General features: G+C 42.5%; 1 long non-coding RNA gene across 1 annotated transcript in view; it reads right to left on the bottom strand.

Moving 5' to 3' along the window:
* Window positions 1-2,734, bottom strand: part of LOC138819447 (uncharacterized) — a 45,535-nt gene extending 42,801 nt beyond the window's left edge. Inside the window, exons 1-2 of the long non-coding RNA XR_011369437.1 lie at window positions 2,579-2,734; window positions 2,353-2,448 (exon numbers count right to left, since the gene is read on the bottom strand). This is a non-coding gene — a long non-coding RNA (uncharacterized lncRNA). The remainder of the gene's footprint in view (window positions 1-2,352; window positions 2,449-2,578) is intronic.
* Window positions 2,735-20,572: the final 17,838 nt, after the last annotated feature.

Here is a 20,572-nt window from a genome sequence, read left to right as displayed (position 1 = left end):
CCTGCTGCAGACATGGTTTCTGCCCCTTCAGAAGCCTCGGCCCCTGAGCTAGGGACCAGGTGAGCCAATCTAATTCCAAAGGTGCCAGAAAGCCTATCTGACCACAGTCTTAAAGCCACATTCCCCAGCAGTGACAAACATGGTATTTTGAGTCTTGTCTGTCTAAGCCCAAGATCATTGTTATAACTGGTTCTAAACTCAGGGAGGGAAGATAAGGCCTTTGTGTTGGTAGGATAAAAGCTCAATTGCTATAACAAAATGGCCCAATGGGATCATGGAGTGGAAAACCTAGATAGACAGCAGGTTGTGTTTCACATTCATTTGGGGATCCAGATTCTTTATTCCATGGCTCTACCCACCGCCCAGTATCAGCCTCCCATGTATAATGGAGGCCAGGGAATTGTTCCATCCATTCATTCCCCAGTCCCCTGAAAGGGAGAGAGGAGAGAGATACAAATCGCCAATGCCACTTCCCTCAAGCCCAGTCCTATGGTCACAGCTGACTGCCATAGCGAAAGCATGCCTCTGACTCAGTGCATCTGCTCCCTAGACCCCTGGTTTGTTGGAATGGTTCGCCGTCCTTTCACAGGGGAGAAAAGTCATAGCCCATTACCCAGATGATGCTGGGCAGGGATTCGTCATCAGTGAAGAACATGGTCACTCGAGGACAACATGGCTACCAGGAAGCAATGCCTTCATGTGCTGCCCTCCAACGAGGCTATGGGGGGCTTTTCCAGAGCAGGGTCTCAGTCATGCCTGATGTGTAGATGGCAATGGATGAGTAATTAATGTAGGGCCTGGTGTATGCTGCTCCCTCATAGACTAATGCTCTCCCATGAACGGTCAACACTATACTGAAACAAAGTAGGCCATCCCTAGCAGGATTGTTCCAAGAAACCACTGGCAAGAACAGCACCTATGCAGAGAATACATAGCAGGGAATAAGCACTGAGAAAACAGGAGCAAAGAAACCTTTGTTCTACAGTGAAACCCTCTAGACACTATGTTAGAAATGAACTATACAACTTAGGGAGTGGAGGGAAGTCAGGAGAGGAAAAACTGGGAGAGAATGAGGGAGGAGGCAATATTGTTCAAAAGGAAATGTATTCATTACCTGACTTATGTAACTGGAACCCCTCTGATTCTTCTCTTCAATGGATGTGTGTGTGTGTGTGTGTGTGTGTGTGTGTGTGTGTGTGTGTGTAATCTGAAGATCCTGCTGTCTGATGCTGACTATTTCTCTGGATTTCTCTCTGGGAGTTTTAGTCAGCAAGGTTCGACAAACAAGGGTCCAAGGGTCCAAACAATAAAGGGTATGTCTGTGTCTGGGAAAGCCTGAAAGGACTTGCTTGTCAGCTGCTAGAGTTGCAGCCTTAATAAGCTTCCAATTTTGTTTGTTTATTTGTTGCTTTTGAAATAGAATCTTGCTACATAGCCCATGTTAGCTAATGATCTTCCTGCCTCCTCCTCCCAATTGCTAGGATGGCACTGATATCAAATTTGATATCAGCAGCCCAGAGAGGACCAACCACCTGTGGGCTGTGGATTCAGATTCACAGTCCTCAGCTTGTAACCTACCTATGGCTTATATGTGATCCAGCTACTCAAGAGGCTGAGATCATGGTTTGAAGCCAGTTTGTATAGCAAAGTCTATAAAACTCTTATTTCTATTAACCACCAAAAGGCTAGAAGTAAAGCTATAGCTTAAGTGGTAGAGTACTAGCTTTAAGCAAAGAAGCCAAGGGATAGTACTCATGTCCCATACTGGCACACACAAACACACACACACACACACACACACACACACACACACACACACACACACACACACACACACTTCCAAGTTCTTAACAAGGGCAAATCAAGATGCCCTCTTGTTGCACTCTGAGTTTAACAAATTCAGTCAATGTTTCAATTTTCTCCTTTTAATAAGAGAATTTCAAGCTAGGCACTAGTGGTAGATTCAGGAGGATGAGATTTGAAGATTGGACTTCAAAGCCAGCCTGGGCAAGAAAGTCTATTAGACTTATTTCTCCAACTAACCACCAAAAAAGCTAGAAGTGGAAGCATGGTTCAAGTGGTAGAGCACTTGCATTGTACAAAAAGCTAAGGGACAGTACCCAGGACCTGAGTTCAAGCCCCAGTTCTGGGAAGAAGAAAAAGAGAAAGAAAAAGGAGGAGGAGGAGGAGAAAAAGGAGAAGGATAATAAGAACAAGAAGAAAGGGAGGAGAGGAGAAGGAGGAGGAAGAAGAAATGCTAATCCATCATGAAACATCATGAAACATTGTTTTGAAGGAAAAGAACAGCAAAGAGGTGTTTTGTAAGCACTTTCCCAGGCCCTTGCCTCCTACCTTTGCATCTGTGGTTCCCTCATGCCCATGTATCATGCCTCCAGTCTGCAGACGGCTCAGACCCTTCAGAGAAATCTCCCCTTCCAAAGCTGTCTCCTAGAAACTCAAGAAGATTGCAGTTTTCAGAGGACTCTGGAAAGGCTGGTAAGCCATGGATCTGCCTTTTTGGCAGCATTCCCTAGCAAACATTCAGAAATTCCCTCTTTCAAGAGGACAGGTAAGATACCTGAGGAAGAAAGGAGATCTCCAGGGAAATGCTTTTATCCTCCAAAGCAGCCCCTTAGTCTGAAGACCAGGCCCTCCAAAAGGAAAGGTCAGAGTGCCTTGCTTAGACACACTTTCATCCTGCCCTGAACCAGAAAGAAGAAAAGAGAGAAGAAAAAAAAAGAGGGAGATTGGGATAGAGGGAGGAAGGGAACCAGCCAGGAGGAGGGAGGAAAAGAAGTGATTTGTTTACTTGGCCCTGATTTGTTTACTAGGCATCATGAAAGCTAGGCAGCTGGCTGGCCTCTCCGAGGAAGGTCTGTGCACCCAGGCCCAATATCACTGCCCTACCAAACTTACTAGGAACATGGCTCTCTCCTACGCCCCCATTAAGCAAACAAGGCTATGAATAGCAAGCTGTAGAGACGGAAAAGTGTAGGGAGATTGCCAGAATCTCAGACCTAGGCCCTTGCATGCCCTCTGCTTATTTGTTGTTAAGTACTGAGGCTCTGCTCTCCAACTTGCTAAGAAAGGCCATGTTTATCACCTCAGGAAAACAAACATTTTGTACCTTACCAGGAGAGAATTTTCTTTTCAACACAAGTCTGCAAAAACAGCAAAATCTCTCCCTCTGAGAACTGAGGATTTGGAGCTTAAAGTGTTCTCTCCTAACACAAACAGTCCTGAGCCTGAATTAAATTGACAGCCCCAGTTTCTGGTTCTCCTGGTGCTTGCCAGGGGGTACAAGGACAGCATGATCTCAGGCTGGTTCACAGCAGACCTGTTGGATCCAATGGTGCAGATAAAACCTAGCGAAGGTCTAGCGCATTGGTTCATAGTCCTTGCTGCAAGTCAGAATCACCTTTGGAGATGTGTAGAATCCCACAACCACACTTCTCTCAGACCAATTAAAGCAGAGTTTGGGACATGACTATCAGGGCCACATCTCAGGCTAATCTCTTGTGAATTTTTCAGCAAACAGATGCCTGACTTCCAGCAACAGAACCTGAGAATCCTATCTTGTAAGTCACCCAATCCATAGACCACACAATTCTGGACAAATATCTACTATTTGTGTCTCCCCATCTCCCTCCCAAGCCTTGTCCCTCATAAAGTCTAGGCCTCTGGGGTTCTCAGGTATTGGCTTGATCATAATTTGGGACTGGAAACACTGATGGAGTGAAACAGTCATAATGCTGATTAACAACTGCCCTGGGCTCTGGGCCTGGTGCTAAGACAAGCGCTTTTGCTTGAATTATCAAGTGTAATCCTCTGACAACCTGAGCTTTATACTCCCAATTATACAGATGGGAAATGGGCTTAGAAAAGTGGCAGAACTGCCAGCCAAGGTCACACAGTTATTAAATAAAATGCCAGAAATCCAACTTAGCTCAACTGACTCCATGGTCTGAGCTTCTAACTACTTCTAAAACTTGGTTTTTAGACCACAGGTCCCAAATCCAGGAGTCCCAAGGTATGCTATTCTAGCCCCATATGCCAAATAAAGAGACATGACGAAGGGCAGAGAAAGGAAACTTATTACGTGGCAGGCCCTAGAGACACAGCACTTCACAACATCTTTAGCCATCTTCCAGGGTATGGACATTAGCTTCGAGTTAACGCCTGAGAATAGGGGACAGGTTGTAAGAAGAAAACAGTCCCAGCTACGACGTGGTTGATCATTAGCTCAGTTTTGGAGCCAGGAGGAATTCTAGAGAACTTGTTGTCACTTTAGTACTGGAACAGGAATAAAGATTGTCTCCTGTTTTCAGCATTTTGCATTAAGATGATAAGAAGAAAACTTTGGGGATTTTTGGTTCTGGGGCTTCAGCTCAGGGCCTGGGCCCTACCCCTGAGTTTTGTGCTCAAGGCTCTACCACTTGAACCACAGCTCCTCTTCTATGTTGTTTTTTTGTGTTTTGTGGGCTTGGTTTTTAAGGGGTTTTTTGGCGATTAATTGGTGATAAGCATCTCACCAACTTTCCTGCCCAGGATGGCTTTGGACCAAGATCCTTAGATCTCAGCTTGCTGAATAGCTAGGATTACAGATGTGAGCCACTGGCACTCAGCAAAATATTGCTTAAGAGGCAACTTGCCTTTCACACAAGACAGTAGTTATCTGAATATTTTCCTTTTTCCTGCAAACAAGTTCATAAGACTCAGAAGCACCCTCTACTTTGCCTCTTACAGATTCTTTCAAACTTTCCGTGTTTTCTTTTTACTTTCTAACAGTTCTGAACCCAGTCAGTTCTCTGAAAGCCAGTTTCCAAGAAATACATTTGCCTAAAACTAATTTGCAAACTTCTGAAGTTACCCCAACTTTTCATCTGAAGAATTTATAGCCATCATGGTAGATCATTGGTTTCAACATATTTTGAGAGTTTTCCCCTTCAGGGCACAGCCAAAGATAGTCCTTGACATTTCCAGCCAGGTGAGAGCAAGGAGAAATCTGTGCAGGCTCTATAGCCTGCTAAGTACCCATGATGCCCTGTTCCCAGTGCTCTTGGCCATGCTGAGAGACAGAGATAGATGAGAGAGAGAGAGAGAGAGAGAGAGAGAGAGAGAGAGAGAGAGAGAGAGAGAGAGAGAGAGAGAGAGAGAGAGAGAGAGAGAGAGAGAGATTGGTAATGGAGAGATGGAGCCCCAACCTGAAATCCTAGACCTGTCAGAAGCCATTTTTCTCAGCTTGTGGTAAATTACTCACTCCTCCAATTGATTTTCAATGAATTGACAAGAGCCCTCCAATTTAAACCCCTAGGCACTGTGGTAGCATCCTGCCCTGTCTAAAGCAAACACTTAATGCTGAGTTATAAACGCTTCTCTACTTCCCTCCTGCCTCGGACTGTTACCCTCTTAAAGACCAAGACCCCTCCCTCCCAGCCACCATTCACTTTTGTACCTCCAGCATCTAATGCAATAACTTTCGTTGTTAGGTGACTACAAAACTTGATTTCAACAAGGGAATTCTGAGGTTGAAGGTAACAGATCAAACCTGGTGACACACTAGGATAGCAGGTATAAACCAAGAAGGACTTCAGAAGTATAGATTGTGGCTACTGTATATTCATGCCAATTGGATTAATAAATTGCTCAAATGGAAGACCTTCAAAGAATTGGCTCACTTCCTGGTAATGGTATATGTCTGATGGTTAAAATAATGTTTTGCACAAGAAACCTTGGGTGGCATGAACCACTTCAGAGCACACCAGTCATTCTTATCTCACATTTGTTCTCTGTGCCCTCCTCCACTGCAGGACTGGTAACACAGCACCTGGCACACACGCACACAGTATTCCATAAATACCTTCAATTGAATCAAATTAACTCACCTTGTTAAAATAGCCCCATGGTTGCCAGGCACTGTTGGCTCAAACCTAGCTATTCAGGAGGCTGAGATCTGAGGATCATGGTTCAAAGCTAGCCCAGGCATTAAAGTCCATGAGACTATTATCTCCAATAAACGGCTCAGAAAACCAGAAGTGGTGCTGTGGCTCAAGTGGTAGAGTGCTAGCTTTGAGCTGAAGTGCTGAGGGCCCCAGAGTTCAAGCCCCACAACAAAGATGGTGGTCTTGTGAAACTAACTTCCTGTAACTGAATGTGACTCCTCCAGAACCGTGATCAACTTAAGGATAAAACTGATTGGTATCTAATAAGAAGAGGGAAATCTTGACAAAGACACCAAGACAACACACGAAAGTAGAGGCAGGGGCAGAAATGATGTTTGCACAAAGCCAGAGAATGCCAAAGGTTGCCAGAAACTGCCAGGGATGAGGAGAGCTATAGAATGCTCTTCTTTAGAGCCTCTAGTAGAAACCAACACTACTGACATCTTGACTTTGGATTTCCAGCCTCCAGAAATCTGAAAGAATAAATTGCTATTGGCTTAAGCCATCTGCTTTGTGGCAGTTTGTTACTAGCAACTCTAGGAAAACAATACAGATGATACATTTGCATTGGGAGTGAGAATTAAATGGAATCACAAACATACTCTGGCCATGTGGGTTTTTTCACTGTCCTAAGGGCATGTTTGTCATTTCACAATTCTGGGCCTTATATATGTTATTCTCTCTGCGCTTGTCCTTCAAGTCCTAATGTAATAGCCAACTCCATTAAAAAGCCTTTAAGGAGCCTTCATGGTTAGAATTAAGGCCTTGTGTCTTGGAAATCCCACAGAATGTATTTCTGCCAAGTGTCCCTTGCAATTATCATTATTCCTGCCTCTTTTCACCTTTGAGATCTCTGTGCCCTTGCAGAAAGCCATGGCTTACTCCTCCCTGAATCTAGAGTTCCTTGCACAGCTCTTGGCAGGAATAAGAACACCAGAAACTGAATAGGAGCTGTAATCTGGTATTCAGGAAGCCGAGATAAGTGAATCATAATTGAGTTCGAGAGGAAGCAAAACTGAGGAGACTCTACTTGGAAGAATTAAACCGAAAAAAGCTCATCTGTAATCCTAGCTATTTAGGAAACTAAGACCAGAGGAACTTAGTTAGATGCCAGTGGGCCAGAAAAATCTGAGAGATTCCATTTCCAATTAACCACCAAAAATGTTGAGACATGACTCAAGAGGTAGAGCACCAGCTGAGAAAATACAAGGCCCTAAACTCAATCCTCATCCCAAGTGCTACAAAAGAAAAAAAAAGGCAAGTGATAGACTGTATACATAGTAAGGCAGCAGGAGGTACAGGGTACAACTGGCTGAGGTTCAAGCTAAGGCTAGAAAAGCAAATCCTGAAGAGTCTGAAAAGCCATGAGAAGTTTAGATTTTCCCCTGCAAACTTCTAATTTTCTTATTAATGTATTTCTTTCATTCTAAAATAGATGTACAAAGAGGTTTCAAATTCAGTGTTTGAGTCTGTGAGTACAATGTATCTTGGGGACGTTTATCTGTTGGTGACTTGATCTGTTCTATGCTAAGAAACACAGTTCTTCCGCTGGTGACATTTAAGTGGTGGCATGAAGGCTGTCAGTAAGCTTTTGCCCTTGTAGGAAAGAGGTTCCAAGAGAATAAACTAAGACTGCTAGACTTAAAACCAACTTGTTGAGCAAAACAATGGAGAGAACAACATAGGAAGGCTGAGGAAACAAAATTTAGAGGAATTCGTGATCACTAAACCAGCATTGCAAAGAATTCTAAAGGGAGGAACACAATCTGAAGAAAACAATTGAAATCAAAGAAACACATCAGACGAAACTCACTAGAAGATCATCAATTTAGTAAACACAGGAAGAGGGAGAAAAACCACATACAAGAATCAAGAAAGGGCTGGGAAGGTAGCCCAGTTGGAGAACGCTTGTCTTGCATGCATGAGGTCCTGGGTTCAATTCCTCAGCACCACATAAGCGAAAAGAAAAAAGCCGGAAGTGGTGCTGTGGCTCAAGTGGTAGAGCGCTAGCCTTGAGCTGAAGAGCTGAGGGACAGTGCCCAGGCCCAGAGTTCAGGCCCCACTATCAGACCCCCCCCCAAAAAAAGAATCAAGAAAATGGCAGGAAGCATGACACATCTCTGCATCTCTCTATAATAACCCTAAATATCGTAAACTTGTTCAACCACTTTGGAAAGCAGTATGGAGGTTCCTCAAAAGACTTCACATAGATCTCCCCTATGATCCAGCAATCCCACTTTTGGGCATTTACCCAAATGTTTACAAACAAGACCACACTAAAGCTACCAGCACAACTATGTTTATTGCAGCATTATTTACCATAGCTAAGATATGGAACCAACCCAGATGCCCCTCAGTAGATGAATGGATCAAGAAAATGTGGTATATATACACAATGGAATTCTATGCCTCCATCAGAAAGAATGACATTTCCCCATTTGTTAGGAAATGGAAAGGTTTGGAAAAAATTATATTAAGTGAAGTAAGCCAGGCCCAAAGAAGCATAGGTCCCATGGTTTCCCTTATTTGCAATATCTAGTATAGGTATGGGTCAAGCGGAAAAGGTCAGATAATGTGATGTTAGGAAAATGAACCCTTAAATATGTATTTTAATGTTTTCATTTCTTTCATGCATGTGTTTCTAACGCATTTATAAGATTATTTCTTTGTTGCTTTGTATGTCCCTCCCCCACAGTGTAACCCCCGCTTTCACTATATTTGATGTCAGTATAACATGTGGAGGAGATGGGGACAAACAAGTCGTTTAAGGATTCAGGTGGACCTGTTGCAACAATGAGAAGTACAAAATGTCATGTCAAAACCAGCTTTACAATGTCGGTGTGGGGGGGGAGGGGGGTATAATTAGGTGGGGGAAGGGGGGAGGCTGGGAAGGGAGGTGAAGGGTAAACAAAGGAGGAGGCTGCAATGCTTGGTAAGAAATGTATGCATTATCCTGCCCATGTAATTGTAGCCCCTCTGTACAGTATGTTCTCAAATAAAATAAAATTAAATTAAAAAAATAACCCTAAATATCAATGGATTCAATTCTCCAATCAAAAGAAGAATATTGGATCAAAACACAAGATCCATCCAATGTTTGCATTCTGTTTTGGGTCACTTTTTAATTGATTAAGGCTTCCACTAATTATGATACATGTCTTTTAATATATTACCTGTATGTCACATTTATTGAATAAATAAAAGATATTAATCTCTAATCCTAGATAAAAGAATTCAGACATTTGCACAAAATAACATACCCTTAAATATAAAGAACTGTCAAGAATGTCATAAAGGCTGTCAAGCTAACTATAATAGAAAACAGCCTTATTGCAAAGAAGGAGGAGGAGAAAGAAGAGGAGAAAAGGAGGAAGAGGAGGAGGAGGAGGAGCAGCAGCAGCAGCAGCAGCAGCATAGTCCTAAGCATAGGGTCTTTCTTTCCTCCACCACCCTGCAAAAAAAAAGAAAAGACTGAGGTTTCTGGCTCGTGAATGTAGACAGGCAACAGAGCCATCCATCAGAAGATGAATGAGGAGGTCTGGATGTATCCAGAGTGACACAAGAGCTCCCCGAGATGGTTGTCTGTGTGTCCTGGGATCGGAGAAAGAAGCAGATCGGGAATAAAGATGTGGGTGGTAAGTCATAGGTCAGGGTACCAGGGCAGAAAGAGTAGATGAAATCCCCCAAACACTGCAAAGGGCAAAGTAGGCTGCTGAGGGACCCCTTAGGACCACCACACCCAGCAAAGTGCTTCTGAAAGTCCTTCCCAGGTTGCTGTCTGAGCCCACAGTGAGTTGCACTATAGTTCAGTCCCTGGAGCCGTCGCTCAGCCTCAGAAACAGTTCTCCTATGAAGAATAATTCTTTCAGTCTGTCAGCTCTCCAAATTATTTTTCTGTTTGATAATCATATTCAGGCACACACACACACAAAAAAAAACCTCTGGCTCACTAGCTTGTGCTTAATGTGATAAAAATCCATATTCACTTTGAATGGACTATTTCAGATAACAGATATTTATTTGATCAGACTCCATTATGCCCTCAGCTAGATCCCTGTCTACAACAACAACAAAAAAGTCTCAGTCCAAGGTTTTGGAGGCCATTGTTGAGGGTCCTTCAGTCCCTGGAACACAGTAACCGCAAGAAGAGACATTAAAAATTAATGAATATGCTGTACTTAATGTCTTTCAGTCAAGGATATTTAAGTAGATTTTTTTAAGGCAGAAGGGGAAGGGGGAAGTTTTGTTGCTAATGTTTTTCTTTATAATTACTAAGTGAAAGAAAAAGGTGAAGGAGTAGGAGACAGTGAAAGGCTTGCATTAGAACAAGGCCAGCAGAGACTCGGATATTCAGACAAATGCAGTATTTTTAGTCCTGGAGGTGGGGCAAGCAGGGGGAGGGGAATGGGGGCGGTTGCAGGACACAATGAGAATATGAGGTTCTGCAGAAGGAGCAGAATCTTTCTTCCCAGTCAGCTTTGCCTAAAGCCTAGCCAGCCCTGACTTGAATAATGAGACTGTTCAGATTAGACTAAGGTAGCAGAGACTTCTGTAACCAAACAGAACGACAACAACAACAACAACAGCAAAGAAGTCTCTGCCCAAAGAAAATAGGAAGCTTCCTATAGGTTGCAATTGTTTGTGATCATGAAGTCATTCTGTGTAGCTGCTATGCTGTGGTTACCACTAAAGGAAATGTGTATTTCCTAATAAGAATTGAATTTAAATGCTAGTAATCTCTCCAAACATGCAGGTGCATTTGCTGAACTCTGAAACGGAACCAATACTTGTTTTTAATGAACTACAAAATCAACCAGGTTTTCCCCTAAGCGGAGAGATAACTAGTGAACTGGAAACCTATCTATATGTTTTCTAAGACTTCTGCAGTATCCCAAACTCAGAATACCAACAAATTCTCCAAATCAAACCCGGACCCAAAAGATAGTGTGTAGTTCACATCATGTTTCATAAAATATACTGCTATTCTGTTCTAATTATAATACAGTAACTAGGATTTTTGTGGATCAAATCCTTATAGAGAGTAGATATCCCTGAAATGAAGAATTGGATGAGCATTATATTATCTGTGAAACAGCCTGGTTTGGGGGTAAATTAGACAGGCTGGATAGAGCTCAGAGAGCTACAGAGGCAAGATTAAGTTGGCCTCAGGAGCCAGGTCACTCAACCATGAGCCAAGGGACCCTAGAAGAGGCAAGTATTTGCCTTGCTTCCCAGGAGGCCTGTTTCCAAGGAGTGCCTGTTTCCAAGCACATGCTCCATCCCAAAGTGCAGAGCTACTGAGTTCCTGGTAGTGGGCTATGAAACCCACTGTTGGATACAATCTCCAGAATCTCTGAATTTATCTATGAGATGCTCTGACCTCACTAGAAATTCAAAGCCAAGGGTGAAGGAAAGGAGGGCAGCCCTAAGATCTATGGTTTACCAAAGCTCTCTAGATGCTTTCTAAGTGCAATCATGAGACCCTTGCTTCTGACTTTCCTAACCCTGGTTGAATCTTTTTCCTCTCATTCACATTTCTTCCTGGGCCAAGAAATGCCATTAATAACACATCCTCTTCCACTAAGTATCTGCAAAAAGCCAAGTGTCCCTGAAAGCTCAGAATTAGTGTCTCTAAGCAGGGAATGATGTAATCTGATTTGTATTTTAGGAAAGTAATTGAGTAGACAGGACAGCAGGGCTGATGAAGGAAGAGCCCCAGGCCAAAGAGACCAGTTGGGCGCTTGACCCATGCTGGCTATCAAGGCCAGGGAAGGGAGGCTAGGACTGACAGATATGAGATAGAGTCTAAAAACCCATCTGAGACCAAGCTGTTAAATTTGGTGACTGTTTATAGAAGGGCATGAGAGATCAAGAATTTAGGGTATAATTTGAGATGGTTTACAATGACAAAATTAATTTAAAAAACAAGGCTGAAAGAAAGAGCATTGATCTGTGGAATGTTTGTCTCTTGTTTATATCCTGGGACCTAGAAGGTTTCATGAAGCTCCCCAGAAACCTGGTACCCTGGATTTCTCTTGCAATAACCCATGTGTATGTCTATACTGAGCTACTGAAGGATGGAGACTAGTGTTGCTCAGCTGTCACTTGGGAAGCCAACGGGGCCCTGAGTCCACAGCCTGTCAGCCTTTGTCCTGGACACACTGTAGTGAGGGTGCGGAGACATGGAAGCGCTACGGTGCATTTGACCAGCAGAACCTGGGGAAATAGCTGGTAAGTCCCATTTGAATGATGAACTTCCCATTTGAATAGTGAGTACCATAGAAAGAGCCTCACGCAGCACAGGGAGACAGATTTTTAGGTCTCTTTTTTCAGAACTGTCATCCTTTGTTTTGAGATTTCCCTACAATACCCCTTTCGTTTCCTGCTTTCTCTAAGATGCCATAGTGAAGATGTTTAATAATCAGTCAATCATGGCTATAACTATCAGACAACTGCTATGTGCCTATCACAAAGAAATCTAACCATCAGAAGGGAACCCAGACCGGTACCCAGTATGTGTCTGACCTCTGTTGTACATGGGACAACTGACCCATGTTCCCATCCACATCTCCTTATAGATTCCTTCTAAGTACTGTACCCTGTCTTGTACCAAGAAATTGATCATGTCAACTGTAGTCCTGTTTTTCACATAAAATATTCCTGCCTGGTTTGTTGCCATTACTCTTTCCTCTTCATCACACACACACACACACACACACACACACACACACACACACACACACACACACACACACACACACACACACACACACACACACACACACACACACCAACCCACCATCTTGTGCTCAACCCCTGCAGGGTACAACAAGGTATTGCCAGTTAGTATGATATCCAGATTTCTTTGTCTGCAGGGCTGTGATCATCACTTTCACATCTCTCTCTGGCTGGAACTGTTAACAACTGTTTCAGAAGTGCTGGTGGACTGTCCTGTTCTTATCTGTGAGAACCAGTATACATTTGGACTTACTTTCCCTGCCTTACAGGTTTTCCTCTTCCACTTCTCATTTTTTCCCTATCAGAAGTCATCAAAATTCTACATTAGGCAGAGTCTGTGGGAGCTGTCCTTACCAGCTGGAGAGGACAGAAAGAAAAGAAAAAGAAGAAAAGACCAAAAGGATTGGGAGCTCTGGAAGCAAAGGAGAATGGTTGCAATGGCTTTCTGAAGGACTCGCTGCCACTGGTGTCCACTGCGGGCTTTTGCTTTCATGACCCTGAACTCAGTCACCTCCTTGTTTATTCAGTCCTGTGAGCCTGGTTCTGCTTTAAGACGGTCTGCTCCATCTCTGAGCAGACTCCCTCTAAAATCATCTGTCATGGAAATGAAGCTATGTTAAAAAAAAAAAAAAAACGGGAGGAAAAAAAAAGAACTAAAACTTAAGGAAAGAATGCAAGCTATGAGACATGGAAAAATTAACACATAACTGTTCAAAGCTATGCCCTCTTGCCTGCCTGAAAGAGTTCTAGGCTTTGTCTATATGTATAATAGAAACTGTGTGGGAGAACCTCACAGCCTAGCTAGATCTGCTCCAGAAAGAGCAGGGAAGAAAGGGCTGCGCGGAGAGCTGCAGGGGGAAGAAAGCTTAGCCCCTGTGGTAGCTAAGAGAAGATGAAGGAGAAAATCAAGGCTAGGAAAGGAACATGGCTGTGTTTGGGGAGGGAGAGACAGAATTTCTGGAGCTCTCTGTACATTACAAATGTGATCTGTCTTGAGCATTTTCTCAGTAAGCCGTAGTAAAGTTCTAATACTTTTAAATATTCTGGGCTGTCAGGTTGTACTGAGGAAATGACTCCAGGCTGAGGAAGGGACCCATGGCAACTCATCTTTATATGGGTTACAGATAGGTGAAAACTCCATCATTGACATGAAGTCTGAGTAAGAGCTGCTGAGAGAAGGTGAATTGATGGGAAGAGTATTCAGAATATAAAGTGGAGAAAACACAATCCATAATGGGTATAAAGAAGTCAGGCTGTTCTCAAATACTCTCCTCAATGAAGTCTGTCATTCATGGAAAAATGACAATGTTGATCGTTTAAGGGTGTGAACTGATACACTATGAGCTCCACAGCCCAGATCTCCTTTCCAGGAAACAATCTCTTTGTCACTGAAGACTAGTTATCAGTTCCCTCCATAGTCTTGTCACAGGCTGACTGAAAAAAGCCGACTGGAGAGGCTAACAGACACACTTCCCCAGGAGATTAGAGGTTTCCATTGCTCTCCCACCAACCTGGGTGCATCCACCATCTTTAAAGCTAAAGAGAATCTGTGAGAGACAGCAATCCCTACCTTGGGACTCATGAAGCATTGCTAACAAATCACCATAGGTGAGGTATCTGTTGCCACCAAGAGAAATGAGCAAAGTTACCATTCAGGATACTTGGAGGAAGACCTGCTTCAGAGAGGCTGAGGAGGTGGGTAGGGACAATGTGGAGTCTAGGCACCAGAACTCAGCTGCTTGCCTGGGCACCATCTGGGCAACTAGCAAGTTGGCAAGGAAGCATCAGGCTGGTAGAGGGCTTGACCCAGAACATAAAGCTCTGCCCCTTTCCCAGAAGCCTCCACCAGCTGGAAGTGGGGAATCTTTTCCCCCTACAACCTCTTGTCTTATCAAAACAGCCACAGCAATCCCTCCCTGGAACGCCAAAGAGCAGCCTAGGGAGACCTCAGTTCCCCCAGAGACACAGGCCTTGGTGCTCTGCATTTCAAATTATATAAATACTATGATCATTATTAAACTACATAGGAGGGAGAGAAAGAGACAGGGACAGACACAGAGACACCCTCCCCCCCCAAAAAAAAAAAGAATGACAAAAGAGACATAATCCATGCATACCTGAGTTCTTATTTTCTCCATTAAATAAAACTTTTATACTTTCCCAATTTTCAGCCATAGTCACTTGTAACTTTTCTAATCAGAAAGTATCTCTTTCAGTTGCAGAAAAGAATTAAAAGTCTTTGCTTTGCCCCTGATTACCCAAGGGTAATTAACCTCTCTAAGCCTTGGTTTTCTCATCTGTGAAATGAGAAGGTTGTGTGTGTGTGTGACTTGCTTACTAAGATCCTATTCAGCACTAATACTCTGGAAATCTGTGAGAAATTTGATTATAAGTTATTACTGATTTAGCCACAAGAGAGGACAATACTTACAAACCTGTGAAGAATCCCAATTATTTGTATCTAACTTGGCAGGAATAAAGTAAACTCTGGTTGGAGAAAGGTAAAAACTGCAAGGGAATTGGAATATAATAGGGGTGAATATGTTCAGAGTACACTGTATATTTAACAAAATGAATACTAAGAAGCTAGAACATGTGTTTAGAGGCTGGGGGAAAATAAAGGATAGGGACCAAATGAATGGAGGGAGGAAAGGTGAGTGAATATGATCACAATATTTAATGTACATATATGAAAAGGGAGCCAGGTAATTGTGGGGATGGGTGGAGTTGGAAGAGGTGAAGAGGATGATGAAAGGGATGACACTGATCAAGGTGCATTGTACACATACACTGACATGTTGAATTAAAACCCCTTTGTACAACTGCTAAACGATAACTTAAAAATGAAAATTAAATAATTAAAAACACAAAGTATACATCTATGGAATGATCACACTAAATCCTCTTGAACTATTAATGTATATCAATAAAGGAAAAAGATTTTTAAAGGGGAAGATGTTGCTTTTGTTGGGGAAAGTCATTATAAATATAAATTCTGTTAGGTTGTTATTGTTTGTTTGTTTGTTTGAAAGTTTAGTGATCCATTCACTTCTCACTGTTCTATTATGTGTAGGAACTTTACCAATCATTATAACCTTTACAGTAGTCAAATAATCCTGATGTACTCATTAGGATAGTGTGAGCTGCTATAACAAATAAGCTATTAGCTAGCAGCTGCTTGTGACATGAGATGTTTGTATCTCTCACTTGAAGTCTCAAATGGCTATACTTCTAATTAGGATGGAAGAATGGGCTGTTCAAGTGATCAAGCCCATAAAGCTACCCATCTTATGATCTCCTGCCTTCAAGGTAAGGATTATTATGGCCCAGTTCTCAACTACTTTAATTTCTCAGAGGTGGGGAAAGGTTTTAATTTGGCTTAGTTTAGTTTTGTTTGTTTTTATGCCTTTCCTGGGGCTTGAACTCAAGGCCTGGCTACGGTCCCTAAGCTTTTGTGCTCAAGGCTAGCATGCTACCACTTGAGTCACACCTCCACTTCCATCTTTTTTGGTGGTTAATTGGAGCTAAGAGTCCAGTCAGGGGATGGCTTTGAACCACAATCCTCAGATCTCAGCTTCCTGAGCAGCTAGGATTACAGGTGTGAGCCACCTGCATCCTGCCAGCATGGCAGTTTTTAAAGATCCAAAACCGTAATCCAGCCTCATTATTCTTCCTTTTCCATTGGCTCTATTCAGAGCAGGACCAGATTTGGGTAATTAGCTGTCACTCTGCCTCCACAGGTCTCATCACCAAAGATAAGGAAACTGAGGCCTTACCAGGAAATGACAGCTCCATATATTTTTTTTCAAAACTTCTGCCTTTGCCTATAACCCTAGCTACTCAGGAAGCTGCAGTTCAAAGCCAGCCTGGGCAAAAAAAGTCTATGAGTCTCTTATCTCCAATAAACTACTCAGAAAAAGCTGGAAGTGGTGCTATGGCTCACATGGTAGGGTGTTAGTCTTGAGCACAATGAGGCTCAGGGAGAGCACCCAGACCCTGAGTTCAAGCCCCAGGACCAGAAAAAAAGCCATATTCACATAAGGCAAAGCCTCATATTTTTAATTTTTATTTTATTATAAAGATGCTGTACATAGGGGTTACAGTTACATGAGTAAGGTAATGAGTACATTTCTTATTGAGCATTGTTTACCCCCTCCTTTGTTTTTCTCCTGTTATCCCTTCCTTCCCCCATCTCCCTCACTCCTCCCACCCTAACCCCCCAAAGTTGTAAAGTTCATTTCCAACATAGTGGGCAAAGACTCATTTTAATGCTGTGATAGTTGCAAGGGAAGGAATGTGACAGAACTCACTGAGAAAAGAGTCTGATGTTAATGTTACCCATTGGAGGTTATGGAGGCTGTGGATCAGATAAACTGAGAAAACCACTCATGATCAGCCAGTAAGTCAATGGACTCCAAGCCCAAAGCTCCTTTCCTACCATGTTACCAGACTGCCTTAAATTCCCTCTTGAAGGGCAAAGCTGTGTTTGCAGGACAATAGAAAGAGACAGGGCCCTGCAGGCAGAAGTTGAACTTGTACATAAATCTGGGAGCAGAACAAATCCTCCAGAGAAAGAGCAAGTGGTCCATTATCTGGTACTAAAACCATCGAACTGTCTCTAGCCAGTTGGCAAGTAGATTGTGTCTTTGAGACATTATTTCTTGGATAGCCCAATTCTTATATCACCTATCATTTTTATTTTTGCATAAAACTGAATTTTATGATTCTATAGTAATAAAATTTTTTCATTTATATCATGTTTCTACCCAGTAAGCTTTTACTAAGATATACTTTTATGTTACAGCTATATACTTTGATTAAAGCAGTTACAGATCCATCTAGTTGTACATTCAAATAACTACCCTGATCAATTTTTATTTTTCATACTATTTATTTGATCCATGATCCCATTTCTTCTGAATGGCTGTGATAATTTGCAGTTTCTGGCATTTTGTTCTATGCTAAAATGCTGATCCATATGTTTAATACTTGTGCAAATCAGACTGACTTGATCTGTGTTATTCTTCATTCCTTGCTACCTGATTAAAGTCAAGAATCTCTGAAATATAACTGTGTTTTCAAGATTGTCATTTAAATTATGTAAATAACTAGCACCATAATTAGCTCTCCTCTTTGATGAGCTTCCGTTCAGGTTCAAGGTGTGTTGATCTATATTTATCGGTGCCAGATAGATATGCAGGAGTTGGGCCTCCCAGGGGACATTTCATGTCAGCATCCTGACCAAAAATGGCTTGGTCCCCAACCCTCCTCTCCATGTTCAGGCCACACCCTCACCAGTCCTCAGCCCAGGCAGATTCAAGAAAAGTAAGTCAACAACTGAATCTGTATTTCTTCTAACTACTTAAGATGGAGAACCTTATTTCTCTTGCTACATTGCATCTCTGTCAAGGAAAACGTCTCACATCCTTCCAGAAGAGTTCTATTTCTCACCTTCATGTGGAGATAAGAAAGCAGCGAGGCAGTTCCCCTTAAAAAATCAGTGGCTCCCAAAGGAGGATATTCTTAGGAGAGGAACACCAAAGCATATTTATCAAAATGAACTCTGGGAAATGGAAACAAGAGGTTTTTTTCTTCATTGTTGTTTTTCTTTTCTTTTCTTTTTGTCTTGTTTGTTTATCTGTCTTTGGGAGGCAAGGGAGGGCACAGAAATGGATTAACAAATGCAACAGTGGAACTCACTAGACACTGTATTGAAAATGAACTGTACAACTTGTGGGTGGGGATGGGAGGGGAAAACTTGAAGTGAGGGAAAGGGTAGCATTGTTCAAAAATAAATGTATTCATTACCTGATTTATGTAACCATAACAGCTCTGTACATCACCGTTACACTAACAATTTTAAAACCCATTAAAAACATCAGTGGCTTTTCTTTCCATGGATAAGAGGTAAAGCTTCCAGCCTGAACTTTGGAATGACTCAGTCTCTGTCACTGTCCTTGCCAGCATTGCCAAGGGGTAGACATATTGTAGCCTGGGTTTCTACCCTGGATCTACCACTCAAGAGCAAGAGGGCTCATCTCCCTCAATATCAGGTTCTTTGCCCAGACAGTGGGTGATAATCATTACTTTTCATGGTAACTGAGGGGGCTGTGTCTGTCAGGCCACCTGAAATGCTGCTCCAACAAGCAATGCTATTCAATGGTCACATTCCAAATTGTGTCTTTGAGACATTATTTCTTGGATAGCCCAATTCTTATATCTGCACCAGATTCCCCCTCACCCATGTCATTATTCTGGATCTCTAAACAAGGCATAGTGATATCACCATCACGTTTGGTTACTGTGAAAATTAAATGTGAGCACTTCCTACGGAGAATTCCACAGTCAATGATGCCATTCCTCATTCTTATGGCCTGGGACAGACAGATGACCCATTCCTTCTTCTCTTTCTTCCTCCTTAACAAAGGCACTGAGGATGGATCCCAGGGGTGTTCTTGAGTGCAGCATATTAGAAATAGCTCAAGTACCAAGTCTAGCTCCTTTTTTCTGGCCCTTACAAGCAGAGTTATTTAAGCATTAACACTTCTGATGTTTCCCCATTATTCTACCCGACTGGGCTTGACCAGGGCCATTTGTAGATGTTTATCTCCGACTGCCCTCGCTCCAGTGTCCTCTTCACAAAGTTACTGATTTCCTAGGACGCTGGCTGATTCACCTTGTATTCAACATTCTCCATTAGTTTTATTTATTTGTTAATTTTGCTTTCAAGCATTCTTTGAAGCCCAGGACTAATCAGTCCATGACTCAAGGACCCAAATTTCCTCCTGCCACTGTCCTAAGTACATGCCAAGAACCTGCAGGGTGAGACCAAACATAAACCTGCCACTGCAGAGCAGCAGCAGCAATGGGTTCTACAACCAGGTGAGGACAAGGATGAGGCAATCAGATGGAGAGGGAAGCAGGAATTGCACCCTGGAAGGGAAGAATGGAGACCTGGATCCTAAAGCAGGTTCATAAACACCTGAAGGGAAGGAGAGAAGTAAGTTGTGGAGCTAAGAAAAGGGACCCTATCATATGGATTATATTGGCCTTGAGTATAGATAATGGTACCCATAGTTGGCACATTAAGAATAAGACCCAAAAACAGTAAAGAATTGACTACTTTCTCTCAGTTAGAAAATGTCAGCTCTTGAACTTTAATTCACAGAGCTAAGAACTTAGTTCAGCAGGAGAGCATTTACATAGCATGTGCAAACTCCAGGTTTTAAGATCTCAATAACTTAAGAAAACCAGACCAGGTATAGTGGCAACGGCTGTCATTCCAGCACTCAAGAGGCTGAGGCAGGGGGATGGTGAGTTCAAGGGTGGTTGCTACATGAGACTACATTTCAAAATAAGATAATATAAAATAAAATAATAAGACGGAATAAAGGAAGTGGAGGCCCTACAAATCCATAGAACAGAGAATGGACAGCCCGTTCCAAGGGACTGGGGTTTCACGTAATGAGGCTACAATATATGGGTATAGAAATTCTTTTACAGGTAATCAAAATGTTACAGAATTAAATAATGGTAAATAATGGATGCTCAATTCTGTGAATAATTGAAAGCCACAAAATGGAACACTTTGAAAGATTTAGCTGGGTGCTGGTGGCTCACACTTATAATACCAGCTACTCATGAGGCAGAGATCTAAGGAAGCCCAAGCAGGAAAGTCCTCAAGACTCTTAACTCTTGGGTTTTTTTTTCTTTTGGTGCCAGTTCTGGAGCTTGATGTCAGAACTTGGGGCACTGTCCCTGGGCTTTTTTATTTTTTTTCTTTCCTCAAGGCTTGCGCTCTACCGTGGGAGCCGTATTTCTACTTCTGTCTTTTGGGTAGTTCATCGGAGATACAAATGGCACATAATTTTCCTGCCCAGACTTTGAACTGT

This window comes from Dipodomys merriami, unplaced genomic scaffold, assembly GCF_024711535.1.
Source record: "Dipodomys merriami isolate MVZ:Mamm:240054 unplaced genomic scaffold, mDipMer1.0.p SCAF_8, whole genome shotgun sequence".
In the NCBI taxonomy this organism is placed as follows: Eukaryota; Metazoa; Chordata; class Mammalia; order Rodentia; family Heteromyidae; genus Dipodomys; species Dipodomys merriami.
This window is presented reverse-complemented; position numbering and strand designations above follow the sequence as displayed.